This window comes from Gavialis gangeticus, unplaced genomic scaffold, assembly GCF_001723915.1.
Source record: "Gavialis gangeticus isolate Ggan-Ray unplaced genomic scaffold, GavGan_comp1, whole genome shotgun sequence".
Lineage (NCBI taxonomy): Eukaryota > Metazoa > Chordata > Crocodylia > Gavialidae > Gavialis > Gavialis gangeticus.
The window spans coordinates 27979204-27979560 of NW_017729004.1; positions in this window are offsets into that span (position 1 = coordinate 27979204).

Sequence of the window (357 nt, forward strand, 5' to 3'; positions counted from 1 at the left end):
GCAATTCCTCTGCACAGGAAGGCGGGAAAAGGGTCCAAGAAACCTCCATGGATGAGCGTGGATATCCAGGCTGGCCTAAGGGCCAAGAAAAAAGCGTACTGGCAGTGGAAGCAGGGGGCAGGGACAAAGAAGGTGTACACCTCCCTGACCCGAACTTGTAGGGATTTCATGAGGAAGGAGAAAGCAGCACTGGAGCTTAGATTAGCTTCTGGGATTAAGGATAATAAAAGGTCTTTTTTCAAGTATATAGGTAGCAAGAAGAAGTCTTGGGGTAACACTGGACCCCTACAAGGCAGGGCAGGGCAGTTGGTAACGGACGCGCAAGAGAAGGCAGAACTCTTCAATAAGTTCTTTGCC